The following is a 17,006-nucleotide window of genomic DNA, read 5'->3' on the forward strand; positions in this document are numbered from 1 at the left end:
GTTGTTAGTTTTTGTGTGTGGAGGTCAAATTGTTGGTTACAGTTTCATTTTTGTGGCCCGTTTTAAGTTGTTTCCCTTCCATTCCTACCGCGTTCCTGGCAAAAAGAGAGGAGCGATATCCTAACACAAGTAATGCCCTCGTTTCCCCAGCTTCACTGAGAGGCAGAGGTATGCGATTGCCACTTGGTTTTGCAGTTGTTGGCAGAAGTAGTCTTAAACTCCAGCCATTAAAAGCATATTGGGCTCGTGTGTCCGTTGTAATTGCTAAGGTGCGGGACCTGCTTTCTAGAGGTGCCAAACGCCCGGGAACTTCATTTGAAATGGCGAGTGGGTGGTGCTTCTAAAACTAGGTTTATTGTGGAAGGGAGCACTGGGAGGAGTCTTTTGTATCTTCATTTCTCTCCCTTTGCTGTTGCAGACAATTCTATCCAGCGATGCTTTCCGTGAGCATACAGGGTGCCATATTAAAATCACTGGGTTTCTCGCCCCCATCGTAGGGCTGTTCCATTCTCTCCAAGGTTAGAAGCCATCTCCTTGCTTACAGTTTAAACTTATGGGCAACCTAAACCTGTTGCCCACGTCACTGTGAAAGAAAGGCAAGATGCAAAGGCTGTATTTTAATTAGGTCACAGTCTAATTAACTCACCTGTGAACACAGCCAGACTGCACACTGTGATTTTTCTTGCTCATTCCCACTTCTTTGGGGATTTGTTACCAACCTTTCTCCCTCTGTGGGAGGAACCTGCAAGCCAGGAGTTTTGAGCTCTGTTTCTGGGAGTGCTATTGATTCACTTGTGACCTCGTGCAAGTCACATTGCGTTTTGCTTGTAGGGCTTTACAAACATAGGAGAGAGATGAACACACTTCCTTTACTTCTCAGCATTTATTGTGAGCCCCAATTAACACTTAGAAAGCAAAGGGCTTTAGGCTACAGGGTGCTGCAGAAGTATATTGCTATGGGAATACAATTAATAAATAATAACAGATATGGTACAGGAGTTCCCAAACTGCATATTGCAATGGTTTATTTTATTTTTTGGTTACTGCATACGGTCTATATGAGTCGTACTATACATCTCCTTAATTTTCATTACTGCTGGAGAAACCCTGGGTAGGCAATATTAATATTCTACCTCCAAAGTTCTGACCTAATGGTACTGTGATCCCAGGTAATGGGAAGCTCTTACTACTGTGTCCTACTGTGTCCTACTGTTCTTCTGCTGTCAGTTCTCAGACTCCAGCTCTCCCATCATGGCCCTGTTCACAAGAGGATGGGATAGTTCTAACCAGCTAGTCTGACCTTCCACGGAAAACAGATCACAAACTTTCATCCAAAGATTTCTAGTTCAAGCTCAATAACTTCTGCTTAGGTTAGAGCGTGTCATTTAGACAGACATCCAGTGGGGATGCAGAAACTGTAAGAGAATATCCACTGCTTCGCTTAGTCAGTTATTTCAGTGGTACATTGCTTTGGTCTAAAAATGCTCCCCTTATTTATTTCCAGCCTCCAGTCTTTGTTGTGCTTTTCATTATGCTTTTGTTTAAAATTAAAAAAGTCTAAATACCCACTAATCAGGATTTTTTCACTGCACAGGTACATACAGACTGTGGTTGAGATGCATCTTAACCTTCTCATTACTAAATTACAGACTCTGAGCTCATTTCAGCTCTCTGCAAGATGGATTATCTGGACTTTAAATTCTGTTTTTCTATCTCTTTTACTAAACTCTATGCCATCAGATATAGTCCTTTTTAGAGTGAGCACCAGAACTGACACTACAGCAACCTGGTAACGATAGTTAATCACTTTTAGCATCAGGAACATGCATAACTCTTCCTGGCAGAGTTTAAGATCTAAGCGTCCTGCTTTGAGGTGGCTCTTTGCAGGATGAGTATCTGTTTCTGGCTCCAGTAATAAGATTGTTTCCTGTGTGCAGGTGTAAAAGCAAACAGGAGGGGGTGACCGAACAGGGAGAGGACAGAAGGAAAGGAAAGGGAAGGGAGAGGGGCACTGGGTGCTGTGTTCTCAGGGAAGGCTAATGCCTGTGTCTGTACAAGGCAGTAAGAAGAGCTTGCCCTATGGGGCATTAATTGTGAGCCTAAAAGGATGAGTTTGGCTCCATGTCCAGGACAGCCAGGGAAGGAGAACACAAATCCTAAGCCTGTGTGGCTCAGACATGAAGTGGCTGTCCTCTTCCCACAGCTTGTGTTGAGGAGACTTTATCCGAGTGTGATTTTGTGGCACTTGCGGATGTGTGTCATCCTCTGTACTCCAGTCCTTTGCTCTTCATCTCTCAGCAGCCTTCGTATTACTTGTCAGTCAGATTGGCATGTTCCCCCTCATTGCCAGTTTCTCTAATTTTGCCAGACTTTTTCCGTAAAGCTCCCATAAGTGTAATTATTGCCCTGACGAGGGTAGGTGCTGCATGCCTGTCCTTCAGTGGGCAGAGCTCACACAGCACAGTGCCTCTGCTAAGTCTCCTTGACATTTTGGGAGAGCAAAATAAGTGATGGTGTCCAGCAAATGCTTTTGACGTGGGCTCCTTTAATGAATTATTCCTTTGTACAAAGTGTGCAGGTTTGGGATCCCCTTGCTTCTCTCTCCCAAGGAAACTGGATAAATGACGCATGCTCGTCCCCCAATGGCTATCACCACAAGTGTGCAATGAGATCACTCGTGGTAGAGCCATTCTTTCTGGCTCTCAGCACACTCTGCAAGATACCTGGGCATCTGAGTATTGAGATTTTCTTTGCAGCTGTGATCCTTAGAAACTGAGGTCCCAGGGGGCTGGAGAGTCTTTTGAGGAAAAAGCCAGTATATGTGTATGTTGGACGGATTTTTTTTTTTTGCATTGATGTCTCCTTATCCAGCCAGCAGAAGCATCACAAAGAATCTCTTGGGATCTCAAATGTTTCCTTAACTGTTATCCTATCCCTACCAGGAAAACCTGTTCATTTTACTTAATTCTTGTAGCAGATTATGGAATGAATCCACCTGATTTATTTCCTGCAGCTGATGAGAACTGAGAGGTTGGGATATTGGAGAAGGCACAGATATTTTCCCCTGCTAGGGAGGGGACAGGAGCCAGTGGTACCTTTGTGCTCTGGGGCTGAAGCCCCACAAAGTGGCTTTGTACAGGTTAATTAAGGGAGAAGGTGCCAGTAGATGGCACTCATGAATACACAACATTGTCTCGGGGTTTTGCAGGGCCACAATCATTTCTTTCGGGCATGTGTAGCAAAAAGTGCAAAATAGCGCAGCATTCACATGCTGAATTCAGACACGGCTCCAAGGCAGGTGGCCAGTGCTGCGGTAAGCAGATAGCCTTCGGGTTGGCGAGCCCAGGAGGTGCGGAGGAGCAATTGCTGTCTGTTAGAAAGAAAACTGATGATGCCCCTGGATTTGATGGCTATCCTCATCCCCCCCACATCCGCTGCCTTGTTGCCATTCGGAGTAGCTCACGTTTCCAGGCCTTGTCAGTACAAGGACATTGGAGGGAGGTGCAGTGACGCAGGCCTGCCAGTTTGGTGGTGGCAGTTCTGGACAGACACTTTACTGCAGGGTCAAAATGATTTTTGCTAGGAAAATTACAAAGTAGAGCACTTAATATAGGAAGTGGAGTCCAAAGTACAGTGGGTTATTCTGCAATGTTAATGTGTATATGGGACTGGCTGTGCTTCTCCATTCCCTTACGTAGGATAAGATTTCTGTTTCTCTTTCTCTTTGTCTTATTCGCATGAGGTTTGGGTAGCTCATGGAGTGGACTTACTACGGATTGGACACAACCTGTGGGCCAGCACCTCAAAAGAAAGTAGAAGAGGGGACAGGGCAGATGCAGATGTCACCCTGCATCGTGCTCCCTACAGGGCTGCAGCCCACCTGAGGTAGAATTTGGTTGCACATTTTTGGAGACCATAGAGGGAGGACAACTCCTACGTTATATCTGAGCTCTCTTGGTTTGGGGTTTGCCTTTTTGAGCCACAACCAAAAGAGCTCAAAGACCATGCAGCTTGAGCTGCTTTCAGTCCCAGTGCTTTCTGACATCAAACTGCTAACCAGCAGATAAGATCTTTCTCCTCCTGTTTCCTGAATTCATCCAGCTGATCCTGAGCAGATCACTTGGGTGCAAATGAAACACAGTTTCTTAGTCCCCTTCCAAAGGGTAGCATGGTGATGGCATCATGACTTCCCATGTCTCCAAGAGGTGCTGAGGGTGGCAGTGACAGGAGACGTGAGCTGGGGTGTGCAAGGTTGCTTTTCTGTGCCCGCTCTAGCTCAGTGGGCTCTGGCAGGCACCGGCACTGCCCGCCCTGGGGCTCAGAGCAGTTAGGCTTCCAGTCGTGCCTGCCCCCCTGCTTGGACAGAGCTGTTCAGCTGCTGTCTGGTGCAACAAGTGGCCAGAACTGGGGCTACAGTCTGCCAGCTTTCATTCCTGATGGGGAAAGCAGTGACATTCAGCCTCCATTAGAAGACAAAAATGGCATCACAGGCCATCTGAGGGCACGTTTTCAGCAGTCAGAGTGAAGGCAAGGTATGGGCTCTATTTCTGAGCCAGAAGAGCAGCCTGTTCCCGGTCCATGGGACTTGTCAGCCCAGCAATGATTAGTGAGGCAAAGGCTGCAAAGCTCCTCCTGCCCAGTGCTGGTGAGAGAAGGTGATAAGGGATTCATTGTGCAACCAGGAGATAATTGGCAGCAGTAGCATGAAGCAATGCCAGTCCCTTTTGCCATAGCAATTGTCCAGACATTCTGTTCGCAGCTGCAATTCACCTTGCTGCACAGTTGATCTGTTCTGGACCGTGCACCCTCTTGAAAGGAACATGACTGCCACGTAAAATCAAGTGGAATGGCACAAAGGCTGTGCATGGGATTAAGTGTGAGAATACATTTTGCTGGTGCAGGGCTTGGGGGAGGCAGGTGGTGAAGGGACCGGACCTCTAAAGGGCCAGTCAGCCTCCTCTGCCTTCTCTCTTCCCTCACTGCAGACATGGGTAAATGTAGTGTAAGACTCTACAATCACTTAACTCCTTGTGAGGAGGAGGAGGAGCTGGGCTCTACATGCCTCAGCCTGTACTGACAGATCAGATCTCTTATGGGAGGCAGAGCCCACGTCTTGTGTGATGACAAGCTTGAAGGAGCAGGGACTGGGTTTCTCTGATGATGTCTGTGTGGAAAAGCGAACAGGAAGCTTTTGGCTTACTTGCCTTCTGTGTTGCATACTGCAGCCCAGGCTTGATGTGACTACCCTGTGCACAGGGAGAGTGGGATGAGGCTGTTTGCTGATGGCCTTGGCTGTAGCTTGACCTGCAGGTTTCAGCTCCAAGGAGACAGTGTGGTTAGGGTGACTGGGCTTGGCTAAGGTGGTCCCTTGGGACCTTCAGTCCAAGTTAATGGGAGCTGAAATGTTGGCGATGGGCAAGCCTGTCCCGCTCAGCAACATAGGTCTCTACTCACCAGCTTTGAGTCTGTGGCCATGTGTCATGTTGTCCTGTAAAGAGTGGGTGTGCTCTGGAGCTGCCCAGCCCTGCATCAGTCCCGGAGCTGTGCCCTGAGGAGTTGCTGTCTCCAGAAATGGCTCCTTACCTGCCGTCTACAGGGCTGTGCGCAGCCTCTGGGATGCAACAAAGACAGCACTTGCCAGAAGGATGGTGCTTCTCTTCCTCTGATGGTGAGGAATTTCTCTGGCATTTCCTCCCCTGCTTTGCTGAGACTTTCTGAACTTCTGGGATTTCCTCCCCTCACCATGGGACAGCAGTTATTTCTGCCGGGGCAAGCACCCATTGCCTCCTGAAGCAGTAGCTCTCCCTTGGGCTGTGCAAGATAATTGGCCTGGTTCCCTCGTGTAGAACCAACGGCAGTGCAAGACAGCTAACAAGGAGAAGCCAGGGTAGCAACAAGATTAAAAATATGTATGAACAAACATCTTGTTTCGACTGCAAGGATGCACTGAAGCGTAAGAGTCTGAGTCCCGCAGTAAGCCAGAGGCGGACTGGGTTGGCATTCAGACTGGCAGTTGCACAGTAAAGCAACACTGATAGCATGGAAAAAGTGAGGGCGGGAGCTCAGTCTTATTTACACTGGTGTAAACTGGAGTAATGTCATGGAATCTCAATACAGGATGGTACCTCTCATTGTAAAGATTGTTTGTATTGAGCCGTTATCTGCTTACCAGATCCCAAGAGCAGGGAGATGGATACTGAGTGTGGTGACCCCATCCTGGTAGGCTCAGTGGAGCACTGGCAGAAGCTAAGCGTGATTATCAATGAAGGTGTCGGAGTGACACAGAGCTGGAGTGGGTGCTCTAATGAAACATGGGGCTTTTTCTTTCTTGAAAAAATAAAGGTATTTAATTTTAATTTCTATTTTAAGGGTGATTGTTCTTGGCTGGGTTGGGTCCCCGTAACACTTCACAAAGTGATTTCAGATAGTTGAAGGCTGTCAACACACCCCAGTTATTTTCCTCTCATGCAGTGAAGGATTTTTTGGGAGGAAGGTTAATGACATATCCTTCCATTGAAGCAGCTCAGACCAGCAGGGAAACTTCTCAGCTTACTGCAAAGGCACTTTCCTGACAAGGAAGGCTACCTTGGTACATTGGCTACAGGTTGCATGCTTGCAACCTGAAGAGATGAAGGCCTGCTGTGAGATCTCTTCACAGAGAGAAATTCATGTGCTCACAGAAAGAGATGGTTTCTCTGTTTATATGTTAGGTTCACCAGGGGCCATAAATCCCTGAGCTTTGGATTTCATGAGCACCAAAAGAAGGAAATACCTCATGAAAGATGGGGATTAGTGGAATAGTTGGGCAACGATGCAGGTTTATAGCCTTTGTGATGCATGAGAGCACCGAGGCACTGTTGCTGTGCCAGGGATGGGATTCCCTGACCCCATGGGAGCTTCTTGACTGCCCAGATGTCAGCAGGCCTGGGCTGGAAGGGGAGTCTGACCCTGCACAGCAGCAGCACAGAACAGGTCGAAAGCTTCAGTCAGTCCCTGTCTCCAGTGGCATTGATGTCACGTGTTTATCTTGGAAATCAGACCCTCCAGCCCCATCCCATATATTAGCAATTCCAATAAAAATAATAATTGGATTCAGTCCATTGCATTTAACGTTTTAATGTCAGCTGGGGATTTCTTCCTGATCCTAGCTCTTGATTAGGTGACATCTTTAAGCACCAGATTAATAAGCCTGACTGTATTCTCTGAACATGCAGCGTTCACAGCTGGAGATGCGGCTGAAATGTAGTGCTTTCTGCGCTGTCATGCTTTATGTACTTCACTGAAACCGGTCAAAAGGTCATGCTCATGATTCTTGAAATACTTTTTCTTTTTACATTTGGTTTTGGTCTGAACTGGATGGAGAACAAAACTTTCCAAAATTTGCCATGAATTAAGTGTTCTCCCATCATGTGGGTGCATGCTAAAATTGATACTTGAGGGTTTTTTTAAAGAAGCTGGTCACCAAAGGTGATATGAAAAGGTCTCCACATCTGAGACAGGTCTCACCCTCTCTTTATGGACTGTATTGGGTTCAGAGTCTCATGAACATATCTTTCTTTAATCTTGGGGTTCTAAACTCTTCTACTCTTCAGATAAGACTTGTCAAACATGGGTTGTTTTGTACTCTGAAAAACATAATTTTAGAAGAAAACCCCCCTGTTTTGCCAGAAAAGTTAGGCTCCACTGCCTTCTGGACTCTGAACTTACGATAAAGAGATTTTTTTTTTTCTTTCTGTGATTGTGGCCTTCTGTCTTCAAACCAATGCTTGGTCCTGTCTATGCTATGTCAAAACAGACCTTAACTTTCTCAGTGACATGAAAGATAAATCTATGGAACAAACTTCTTGGTGTTTGAACCTGCACACATGCTTAGCTGGGTGGCTCAGCCTTCGCTATTTCTTCTGGAGCTCTCTTTGTGGCCAAACAAATCCAAGAGTTTGGGAACAAATAGTAGTGAAATACTGCTTGGCATGAGCAAATCTATAAGCTCTCTCATTTTACTGGCTGTGCTCTGATGCATAGGGAGCTACAAGTGTGTGCAGAGTTACAGGGGAGGAAGGGAAGGAACGTGCTGGAAGGGTTCACCGAGCGATGAGGAGGAGAAGGGGGTATTCTCCTCTCAAGAAATAACTGCACTGAGGATGTGTTGGAGGAAAGGTGGTGTTTTAGGCTCTAGTAGCTCCTCTTGGTACATGTAAGTTCGTTTCTGGCATATTCTCCCTTTACTATCATGATGTGGTCAGTCTTGCAAAGGAACAAGTTCCTGATATCTTGAAGTGTCCCACTAAATCGGGTTTCAGAGAACTCTTTTTCTTCAGCTGTTGCAAATTGTTTATATCACAAAGGCAGTGTCGGTCCTGCTGCTCTAGCTGGTATTAGGCACGCCAAAAAAAAAGAGGGACGCTTCAGCTCGTGCGGTTGATGCGTGTCTGCTTTAGCTGAGAGCCATTGATTCTGTAACCCAATATCAAATACTTTGCCTGGTCAGCAGCCAGAGAGTTTCTTGCATTTTAACTTTCCAGGTCACAACCCCAGTAAGCTTGGGAAGGGTATTCTGTAAGTCAAGACATGCATTCTCTATCATGCTGTTTCTAATTGTATGGCTTCAGCCCAGCAGGCTGGTGTGGAAGTGCTGTAAGACGACAGACAACCCTTGTCTCTAGTCCTTCCAGCTGCTGGGAGGACAGTGCCCTGAGCTGGCATGGTAGTAAATTCTAACTGTCATGGGATATTCTCTAGGCAATGAAGTCTTCATTTGTGGAATGGGAACCACATAAAGACCTTTTTCTTCTCCAGGGCCTCTGGGCTGATGTTATCCTGATGCCTGTAGTACCTTTGTGTTGCAACACATCGGTAACCGGGCACTCTTCAGTACTCACAAGCTGTCATGCAGTGCTGTGTGTTTGCTGTCCATAGCACTGTTGTTCACATTCACCCATGACATCAGTGGAGTTGCTGTAGCTGTGAAATCAAGGTTCATTCTGATCTAGCATGAGGTTAGTTCTCAGATTCATAACATTTGTTGTGGGAAAAGTGGATCTTCAAGAGAGACCTGAACAAGCAGGAGGAGCCGTATGGAACTAGATCTGCTTTCTTTTTTGGGGACAGGGGAAGGAACCAGCAAAGATGAAAGCAGCCTCAGCTGTGCCATCTGCTTTGAAGAAATAATTCAGCCCCTCCCCTGTGATACCATAGCTGAGGTCTAGGATGTCTAAGGGGTGCAAACCATTGAGTTTGTCTGTGCTACAGGCCAGCCAGAGGTAAGTCAACCCAGGCTTGGAGGCTGTGACGAGGTTAGCATGGGAGGATGTCCGAGCTGCAAGAATTGTTTGCATGGACAAAAACTTGCAGAGCCCCTGGTAGCTTTGCTGTTCTTACACCCTTGGGTGATGCTTTCATCATAGGCAAAGTTTTCCTGGCAGCTGCTCAGCACTGCTTCTCTTCCACAGCAAACAGCGCTCCAGTCTCCTGTATCTTCAGTCCAGAATCATCCCCCGTGTGTAATCTTCTGGTGATGGAGTGCAAAAAAGAGATCTGAATCCCTGCCTAAGCCCTTTCTGTTCCTGAAGCACAACTGCATTGAGTGGGAAAGAGCCAGGGAGGATGATTTTTTTTATTGCAAACATGTCTGACCAATCAACAGGCATTAAAAAAATTCAATAGTGGCTTCAGTGTAAAAGCTCTTAATGCCATTTCATTTTCTAACAGCCTTATTGACTTTAATCAGTTAATTTTCATAAATCAGATCACCTCCATACCTTCCCTTTGGATGTTATCTTCATGTGGTTTGATCTAGGATGCTGAGATGCTTTGGACAGTCACAGATTGTACATTGGCTTCCATATTCAGCATCTCTAAAACCCCAAAATGTCAGGTACCACCAACAGTTTACCCTTGCAAATATGTACATCGAGGTAGGAGCTCAGCAGGTCTCCCCGCTGTGTTCCTAGCACAGGGCTGAGCTCAGGTGTCAAAAGCAGAGGGCGGTGCAGGCACAGCTGCTTCACACTTACTCCGCCTCAGAGCTGCAGTAATTAATCTTAATGATTACATCGAGGTGAATGTAAATTAAAACCCCAGATCCAGGCACTGTCACAGTGTGGCTGAGCCTGAACGTAGCCTGTATAATGGTGACATTTCACCTCTTGAGCCTCTCTGGTTTGGTGTCTCCCAGCAGGCACAAGAATCGTATCGTTCCTGTTCACAAGTAGTTGGGGAAAAAAAATGGAGAATGACTTGTGTAAAAATTCAGTATGTCAGCAAATGCTTTTCAGATTAAAACAAAGATGAACAGCTTGGGGAATAGTTTTTGTATGTCTCACACAGCTCTAGATATTTTACAGGTTGAAAACTGAGGCATGTGTGGCTGTTCTGATGAATCAATGTTGAATGACAACTATTTTTCGAGGAGAAGATAAATTTGCTGCATTTGCCCATCTCGCTGTGGTGGTTTTATACGGCAGCATAGTTACATATATCTATTCCTAAATGAGAAGTAAGCTCTCACCTCTGCTGAGACATTGTAGTGCACGGGGTAGTGCGTGGTCACGTATTAGTAAATCTGGTGCCTGGGCTGAGCCCCGGCAGCTCGGCCACACTCCCCCGGGCCTGGGGTAACGCTCTGCCTCTCCGAATCTTGTTCTCTGACACCGGGAGGTACTGGAAACTGTTGTGCGCTGTTTAGACAGGTAGGAGGAATCTTGGTTTTCTCAGGCGTGAGAGCAGATCCAGTTCAACATCTTTAGCAGATAAAATCCAGTAGGCAGGTGGGTTGTCTTCACTTGTGTTCAGTCAAATGTGATGTTCCCTGTGAAGGAGGATGGGAGACGTTTAAGTGCAAACCAGGCAGGACTGGACTGTACAGGGGTCTCCTGAAAAATTCCGAGTCCTGTTCCTGCTGGAAGCTGTGATGTGTCCTGTTCACAAGCTGTGGTAAGGTAGGGCTTGATAAGTTTCAGTTGTTCGTCCTGCTACTCCTGTTGGAAGGTGACTTAAATTGCAGTTTGCAAAAAAAATAAAAAAAGGGCCTGGTAGTGACACTGGGGGATCCGAGGGAGGCAATGCCACTGGGGCGGGTTAGTGCACAACTGCCCCTGGGCTGCTGCCCAGTCCCGAGCTGCTGTGGCAGCTCTTTGCCTCAGTTTTCCCTCTGCTAAAACTGGAGGAGCAATGCTCTGATGGGGAAGAATCACTAATTACAGCTCGGGCAGTATATCAGAGCACAGCTTTACCCAGTATTGGCTCATATTGTTTCCCTCTTGCAAAACCCTTTTCCAGGATGGGGATCTCCTTGCAGAAATTCCCATCCCTTTGTTCCTTTCTGAGAGAGGCAGGTGCCAGAATATTAATCTGAGAGTATTTCTGCTACGTGTAATCAACTCTATCTTGGTCTTAGCTTTGAATTTTATATCACGCACATCCCCACAATAGGAGAGCAGTGCATTCAGCTTTACTAGCTCCTGGAGGTGGATTATATCCCACTTGATTGTTTACAACAGTTGTGAAGATTCAACAACATTTTAATAAGGTGTAGCAATTGTATATTAGGAAATGTATCTATTAAATGCAGTCTTTAGTGGTTGATTGGTATTTAATTGGCATGTCTTAATGTTCTTATTACATCTCAGTTAAATCCACAGCTGAAGTATGAATTTTGAGTAGGAAAATTATGATTTGAGGTAAAAATATAAACTAAAAGTACAGCTGCTTTTAATATGAAGACTTTATTAATAAAGTCTTATACTGACTTAAGCAAGTGTTTACAGTAGGTATTTTTAAAACAGATGAAGATGACATAAAAGAAACATTCTGCTAATTATTGCTGTAAGATTCATAAAGAGTTACCTATGGAGGTAATTTCCATCTCCTCTTAGGAAAGATTCAGATGTCATTGTTTTCTGTGGAAGTTTTTTCAACAGTGTGTTCCTTAACATGACTGTGGGCATCCTTCTCCAGGGACCTGGTCTCGAGTATCAGTAGTTTGGCAACTGAGCTTCTCCACGCTGTGGTGTGATCACCATGCACGGAGGTTTCAGACCGCAGCACCCTAATCCACCATTATTGCAGCTGGTGATAGATATCTTGCCGGTTTGTTGACAACAGGGTGAAACCCCATGTTTCACAAAGACAAAAAGTTTCCTGGGGCAAGAAGACATTGCGTGAGTAGATCCCGGGAGAAGATGATGTGTTTGATGCCTTGCGTGATCCCCAGGCTCAGTCTCCAGTAATGACAAGGGGACATCTCTGTCCTGCCTTGTTATTCTTGTGCCTGAGCTGAGAAGATCCTCAGGACAGCAGAGTCATGCATGAATTCTCTTTGAATGAGCTGCATTTGCTGCCAGTCCCTGCCCTGCCTCACGTGGGGTTTGCCATACATGGACTTCCCAGCGCTCCGTGGCACGGTGCTGGGAAGGTATTCTAAACATTCACAGAATTTACCTGCAAATGGGGTAAACCAAGGCACAGAGTGCCTTACTGTGTCACTTGTCCCAGGCTGTGTTACTGCCCTGTGCTGAGAGAGTCCCAGCCACCTTCACCGCTCAGGGACTCGAGTCGTTCCTAAGCAGCGCTCGTGTGTCCTCCTTGCTCCATCTTTGCCTGGATCTCGGCAGATACCAGATCCCGCAGCTGAGCAGTTGAGACCCCCTCGCTGCTGGCAGGCAGCCTGCCTGGTTCCCATCGCTACGTGTCGGTAGGTGGTTCCTGTCTAACGAAGCTCCTTTCCAAGGCAGGCTGTTGACGTGCTCCAGCATCGCCAGATGGTCCCCTTACCTCTTCTGCTCTCACGCTCCCTGGGAAACATTAATGATCCCTAAACCTCTCTGATGGAGGGGCTCCTTTTTGTGACAACCTCATTACGTGGTTATCAGGAGCTGCCACTATCCAGGTTGTCACGACAACCAGCCTGATTCAGAGCCGCTGGGAAAGGTCTGAACCTCAGGCAAATAACCAGCCCCAGCTCCCAGCAGATGCTCACCCGCAGCCAATCGGCGGGGCGCTGGGAAACCATGACATCATGGGCCAAGCAGGCCCCCAAATTTAATTGTTAGCTTTCAGCGTCCCTCCGTGTCCCTTTCCACCCTGCTGCTCCCCAGATCAGCCCCCGGTGCAGCTAAGCCGGTCCCGCTGCAGTACCGCTTCAAGCCGCTCCGTAGCTGCCTCGGCTCAGCAGGGCTGGCGGAGGGGCCCCCTGAGCCCCCCATGCAATGCAGCCTTGGGCTGGAGCGGGAGCTGTGGTGGCCGAGCGCTTGTGCCTCGGCAGTCTGGCACAGGCAGAAAGCTGCAGGGTAGTATAATACCCGCAGCTAGTAGGAGCCAGAATAGGTTGCTGCTTATTGGGGTTTTGTTAATGGGGATGGGAGTTAGTTGTCAGAGTTAATTTTATCTGCGGGACAAGCTCTCTGGCAGCTACCGCTACGTTTGGGAGATTAATGGGATCCTCATTCCCCCCTTCCCATGAAAACCTACTGACACCCAATTACCAGTCATGCTGTACTGCTCAGATTGCGTCGTGTTTGCCAGCAAGGTGTGATAAATGCGGCAGAACCAGTTCTATCGCGGATGGAGAACATGTCCACCTTCCTGCCCTGCGGAAGCAGAGAGGGGTTTGTTCAGGGGCCTTTTGCCTTCACCAGGGAGTATCTGAGGCACCCCTGTGTACCCCATTAAGGTTACATCCTACCTAGTACTGGCCAAGGCATCCTGCAGATGTGGGACTGCAGAGCTTTCCCGAATTCCTGCCCCGCCTGAACACATTCCCCGTGAAAGCAGGATCAGGCAGTTCTTCGAAGGGATTCCTCTCTTTGCTCAAGAAAGACTTCCCTTTTTAACTTCCTGGCCACCCTGGCTAAGTGTACGTTGGGTTTCTGAAAATGCTGGTGCTTGGCCTCTCTTACTGAGACGTTCAGCCTCTTTCCCCTCACGCAGGGAAGGGTGCTGGTGGTTTCAGGCAGCGCGAGTCTGCCACACTGCAATCATTGGGGAGTGCCGATCTGATTAGATCTAAAAGGCGAGGTTATATGGCTTTCGGCTTCTGAAGTCCTCAGGCATCTTTCGGAAGAACAAAGGATACGAGATGGCTATTTGTTGCTCAGAGCTAGTATTTCTTTCTCTTTCTCTTGCTTTGCTACCTGGCCCTGTATTTCTGTGGGGCTGCACCTTCAGGGAGGAGTTGTCCCTGGGCCACTCTTGGCTGGGAGTGCCCCACGGAGGGGCTGGGGAGCTTGTGCACAGCCCAGCACAGGGACACTCCAGCACAACGCTCCCCATACAGCCAGTCCTGCCCTTTTTCGCACACAAGTGAGGAGCTGTTGGGGCTGGTGATGGACCTGGTCCAGCCAGGTCCCTCCTCCTGCTTCTCAGACTCCTAAAGCATTGGGGCTCAAACTAGGGCAGCTTCTGAGGTTACTTTTGCAGGATGAGGCCCTTGCTCAGAGACCTAGCTGGCTCCTGAAAAAACAGGATTCAGGCAGGCCCTGTGGGTCTGGAGGCCAGGCCTCGTGGCGTGCAGACTCTCAAAGTGTTTCCAAGTAGCTTTGACACCCGTGTGACAGTCACACAGATTGACACCTAGCAGGGATGCTGTCCCATGCCCTGTGAGGACAAAGCCAGCACCTTGTCCATGTCTGGGCCAGATCAGGCTCAGCGAGACTGCAGGTCTGGCCCGTCCCAGTGTCGGACCCGTGGAGCAAGTCCAGCTCGCACTGCTGAGCCCCGTGCCCCGGGGCTGTGTGTGTGCCCTGGCCGTGCAGTCACTTGGCTTTTTCCCTCTCCTAGCAGCGTGCCTCAAGCAACGTGCCTTGGCTGCTCCCAGTGTGCAGAGGAGCCCTCCAGCTCCAACGGCGTCAGCCTCACGTACGGCTGGGGTGAGAGAGCTTTGCTGTTTGGGCATTTCCCCTTTCTAGCCTTTGCTTTTGCTTCCTCTCTTTGTCTCCTTTCCCAGAAAGGCATGGGACAAGCATGGGGCATCAGCTTCCTATCAGGCATGGGACAGTCGGCTTCCATCCAGCAGCTTAAAGATAGCTGGAGAACCCAGGGAGGCTGAAGTAGCGTGGGTTCGAGGGCTCTGTGGTCAACCCCAAAGGCACAGACTTTTAAAACCCCTTTATGATTTTCGGGAAAAACTCCACCATGCACAGTCAATGCTTGTGAGGTTTCCTTGGCTCTGAAGAGAGTCATAACTTTGGAGCAGGCTGAAAGTAAGGGATCTGATATTTTTCACTGCGTGCAGTCACGGAGTCAAGTTTCTGCTCTTTCATGGGGAAAGGAACTGAAACTCTGCCTTCATCCGCTCTCACCCAGCCTTCGGCAAAGTCAGACAGAAGCCAAGGCACTGGGCTTGGTGTGTCAGGGAGGCTGCAATTTTCTTATAGTAATAGTTTTGCTAGTAGTTTATGCTAAAACTGTGTTTTGGTTGGACTTTTAAAAATGACTGAAAGTGATTCACCCACAGATTCAGTCCTAAGATCTGTAATTGCCTGACTCGGTGCTCTGTCTGCAGCTTTTCCTTGAGCTGCCTCCCTCCTTCGGAAGCGCGTGAGCGGGGCACACACCTCATGCTGCGTGTGGTGCGCTGGGACATGGGGCTGGCAAATAACCCCCCGTTCTGCATCCGAAGCAATTGGGAATAATTTCTACCCTGGAGGTGGCTGGGTAGTGCTTGTCCACCACCTGCTCGGTCCTTTCCAACTCTGCGGGCTGTTTTGCAGCACACAGCGTGGTTTGCAGGGTATGGCCCCGCAGCCAGGAGGGGCTAGGGGAGCCTGCGGGGACCCCCGACAGCTACGGTCCCTCCATCACTGCAGTCGGGGGACATTTGCACAGACTTTGAAGGGGGAAAAGCTGGGCCAAAGCCTAAGCCCTTCTGCAAACTACCCCATCTCAGCTCAACGAGGGAGAGTGCGTCCTCTGCAGGGGTTACCCTGTCTGCTTGTCCCGAGCCCCCTTGGCTGCACACCGTGCTGTCACTGGGGCGGACACTACTTGCAGCAGAAAGTGGAAGGCGCCTCTTTTTCCACTCTCGAGGGACAGCGGCCTTGCAGGGTCGCTGCTGACCTCAGAGGATCTCGAGAGGCATCTATCCACAGGGATGTTCCTCTGCAGGGATGGAGGCAGCACTGACAACTTGCTCCACAGCTTGACTGTGATCACTGCAGAGCCAGCCGGCTAAGGGATAGATTTGACTCATACTGGGGAAGAAAACCTGGGTGAGAGCTCGGCGTACGGCAGGAAGGGACGGCAGTGATTCAGTAGGGGCTGCTTGTCACGTCAGCTGAGTGACTCAGTGTGCTTTTGCTTCTGGAGAACCTGTCCTTCGAACCAGCTGTAAGGCGACAGGATGACCACTCCCGGTCGGAGAAGATCACATGCCTGGTGGTGGGGCGGGGAGGGTTTGTTATCTCCTCTTGGGTAATTACCTGTGGCCTGCCTTACCTTTGGAGGTTGTAAAATTGGTCATGTTTGTCTGTAGATTTTTTTTTTTTATTCTGGAAATACTGTGAACGTGAGGTCATCCTCATCAAAACAAGGCCTGTTCCTACTTTGTAGACCTTTCACAGAGTTGAACTCAGGGGTTCAGGGGAGGCAGGAGCGGGACCACGCTCTGCCCGGGTAAGTGAGATTCTGAATGCAGGAAGGAGAAGGGGAGAACGCGCCCCGCCGAGGAGGAGATTTTCCTCCTGGTGCGTTTGGGGACCTGTGCAGGGAAGTGCCCTCTTTGTTGCAGGGGCGGCCGGGGCTGGTTACTCAAGCCTTGTGCCGGGTGGGTTTCTCCCACGTTTGGATGCTGACAGGAAAAGCCCACAGGCTGTCACATGGCAAACGTCATGCGAGGGGAACCCGAAATGTCACGGTGCGTTTCCTATTCCCTGCAGACGAGGACCGAGGAGCATTATGACGCCTTTCAGGACACCTTTCGGTACCAGACGGGTGCTGGTCCCTCCTCCCAGGTGCCCGCACACCTCTGCCGCGACCGACCCACGCAGTAGGGGGACCCGGGGGTGGGGACA

At 48.8% G+C, this 17,006-nt stretch overlaps 1 protein-coding gene across 1 annotated transcript in view; it reads left to right on the top strand.

The window, feature by feature from the left end:
- PAK3 (p21 (RAC1) activated kinase 3) overlaps positions 1-17,006 on the top strand; it is a 136,540-nt gene that overhangs the window by 43,171 nt on the left and 76,363 nt on the right. The gene's annotated exons all lie outside the window — the stretch shown is intronic.

The sequence above is a fragment of the Grus americana genome, chromosome 12 (genome assembly GCF_028858705.1).
Source record: "Grus americana isolate bGruAme1 chromosome 12, bGruAme1.mat, whole genome shotgun sequence".
Taxonomy (NCBI): domain Eukaryota; kingdom Metazoa; phylum Chordata; class Aves; order Gruiformes; family Gruidae; genus Grus; species Grus americana.